The sequence below is a fragment of the Podarcis raffonei genome, chromosome 13 (assembly GCF_027172205.1).
Source record: "Podarcis raffonei isolate rPodRaf1 chromosome 13, rPodRaf1.pri, whole genome shotgun sequence".
NCBI lineage: Eukaryota > Metazoa > Chordata > Lepidosauria > Squamata > Lacertidae > Podarcis > Podarcis raffonei.
Genome location: NC_070614.1, coordinates 26,015,243 through 26,018,114, shown reverse-complemented (window position 1 = coordinate 26,018,114; position 2,872 = coordinate 26,015,243). Strand labels below are relative to the sequence as shown.

General features: G+C 43.6%; 1 long non-coding RNA gene across 2 annotated transcripts; it reads left to right on the top strand.

Moving 5' to 3' along the window:
- The first annotated feature begins 113 nt into the window (after window positions 1-113).
- LOC128398640 (uncharacterized) lies at window positions 114-1,661 on the top strand. Of its 2 annotated transcripts, none has more exons than XR_008327183.1 (2): window positions 114-312; window positions 1,517-1,661. It is a non-coding gene; the product is annotated as an uncharacterized LOC128398640 (long non-coding RNA). The 2 variants fall into 2 exon arrangements; XR_008327182.1 differs by lacking the exon at window positions 114-312 and adding an exon at window positions 321-636.
- The last annotated feature ends 1,211 nt before the right edge of the window (window positions 1,662-2,872 follow it).

The window sequence follows — 2,872 nt, the reverse complement described above, 5'->3', positions numbered from 1 at the left end:
GTTTCCTCTTCAGCACTTTCCACACAAACCTTTCCCCTCGCCCTGGCTCTCTCACCCACTCACCCCACTGCCCACTTTCCAATTGAAAACAAAAACCTCCCAATTTGGGAAGACATTTGCACCCAGTCATCTCCCTCTCTACTTAAAGGGACGCTGCCAGCGGATTGTTGCGAAACTGCGAATGCAACTTAGAAATTACATTTCCCGAAGCTGCCTGCTTGAAGCGGCTGCGGGGTTGGTAGGCAAGGAGTCGCGCGCCGGATCACGTGAGGGCGACGTGACGCAAAGGGAGTGAACGTAGAGTTTAAGCAGGTCGGTGCGCAGGGCTCGTCCTCCGGTTCTTTTATGCGGGGAAGATGGGAGAGTGTCGGTAGAAGTCGAAGCAGAAATGTCAGGATTTCTGCAGGCAGAAACAAACGGGAGTAGAGCAGCGAGGGCTTTCTCCTCTATTTTGCTGGTATCCCCAACCACCCTCTGAGCTACTTCTGACCTGCAAGATGGACAATGTCCTCCTATTCAAAGCATTCCTAAGGCTGTTTGTCCAGGCACAACCCCCCATCCCTGGGGATAATGAAATATATTGGCAATCTCTCTTCGATGTTTAAACCCCTCTCTCCGTGAAGGAGTAAGATCTGAGTAAGGCAGCTTAAGCTCCTGTCTTTTGTTTAGGGGTAGACACATTGCTGTTCAGTCACAGCCACAGCAAAATCCTGATTATCTCAATTGATATCTATTTGTTACTGCATATTGGAAGGTGAAAATATGGCTTCGGTCCACTTATTTTTGCAACCTTCAATGGCGACAAGCTCTAAGTCTTAAAGAGACCTGGCGCAAATTTACTCCTGGGGGAACAGCAATTTCATGTACTCAAAAGCGTAGCAATAAACCTATTGGTGTAATTCTCGCGACTAGTTTAGATTTCTGTTTCAAAAGGGCAGAAGCAAAGCAAGCCAACATTTCCACAAATTAGCTTATTTCAAGAATTTGAAGAGAAAGGTTTGCTACCTGCAGATAGGATATATCTTCGTGTTGTATTCTTATTTTTGCTTTTGTGCTGTCTAGCTTAGTTATCTATGTTTTAATAAGATAGAGTTTTGCATACAGACAGGGATATTGAGAGGTTACCACATAGTGTGATCTGAAAGCAAGGGCTTAAATGGTATTTGTGCCTCCCACAGGGCAAGAGATTAATGTGTGTTGGTGCTCATTTTCCTAATTTTAGAAAGTATTGTAACAGGACCTCCAAAAGCAGCCCTGTCTCCCCCGAGTAAGGAAAAAGATTTTGATGCTTAAATGTTTGTGGTCCTAATCAGTTTAGGGCTTTCCATTCCTGGCCCAACAGATATATCCTAGTCAGGAGAGTCACTTCTATGAGAACCTATAAGCCTTTGTGGCAGAAGGTATTTACAGAAATAAGCTATATTGCGGGTCAACGTGGAATGTATCACAAGTTTTGGATTTTAAAAGAAGGGCAATCTGGCTTTGTTGTAACAAACTAATTATTTTTCTTTTGCAGTGGCACGTCTACTAGTGTCACAGAATTGGAAAGGATTGAAACATCTGTGTATCTCCAGTTGGAAACAGAATGGATGGTCTATTGCTGCACCAGAGAAATTAACAAAGAGATTACATGCATTGAATAATACAAATGATGTAGACGATTTTGTTGAAATATGGCATCCTTTTATCAAATATTATAAGACTTTAAATTATTCCTAAATCTGCATCTATATGCCATGGTGTATTTGTAACAGTGAAACCGGACGCCTTCATCTGTCCCTGCTGCCATAAAACTTTTCTCTCTCATATTGGTCTCTACAGCAACAGCAGGGGCTGTAATGCTCTAGTGGCTCATTCTTCCATTGTCTGAAGACTGATGGATGTCAACAAAATACGCATGATATATGCAAATATGCATTATATGCAAATTTTGTGCACATCTGTATCATCCCTCTGTGGCCCTCTAGTTGTTGGACTCCAACTCCCATCGGCTCCAGTCAGCATGGCTAAAGATCAAGCATGATGGGAATTGTAGGCCAACAACATCTGGAGGCCCACATGTTCCCCACCCATTCCCCAAAGTGACCAGAGGGTAATGGCCCTCTAAGATAACCAATTTTGATCTAGCTTGTTTTCCACAGCATAGTTTTCACTACAGTGGTGACTCTTGCTTGTACTGCTTTCAACTGTGGGCAGCCGTTTGTGGGATTGCTCTTGCAAGTAAATAAATAAATCCCTGTTAGCAGAAGACCAGATGCACATGAGGAACTTCTTCCTGACAGTCTAATTTTCAGAATATGATATTATCTAATATGCCTGTTTGATCTGCAAATATTGGTATGAGTTTGGGGGTGCCAGTCTCCCCTAAATTCCTGGACCAGTAAGTGTTAGAAATTAATCAAGCCTCCTAACCCCCTGGATCTATCAAGAGTTAAAATATAAGCCAGACTAGCTTTCTTATGAGGTAATCACATGGGAGATGAGCCATTAAGAGAAAACAAAGGGGAAGGTGATGGACCGCTAAGATAGCAAGAGAGGGGAGTCTGTGCCAGATGGAAAATGGGTGAGGCCCCCTCCTCCAGCTCTAGATAGTTAGAAGCCAGAGTTCTGAAACAGAGTGTAAACTTGACTGTGATGTGATCCAAAAGGAAAAAGGTCGCAGGCTGTAAAAGGCAGAGGCAGAGCACAATGTTTGCTTTCTGCGGTGTTTATGCAGTGAGCCCCTCCATCATAGGCTCAGGTTGTATATATATGTAAATAAACCATATATTATGAAGACACCACAGTCTCCGCTATGCCCCATTTCCAAAATGAAACACGGACCCTGGGTAAGGGTGCCTGGAACCCCTGGAATCTGGCACCGTTCGGAGAT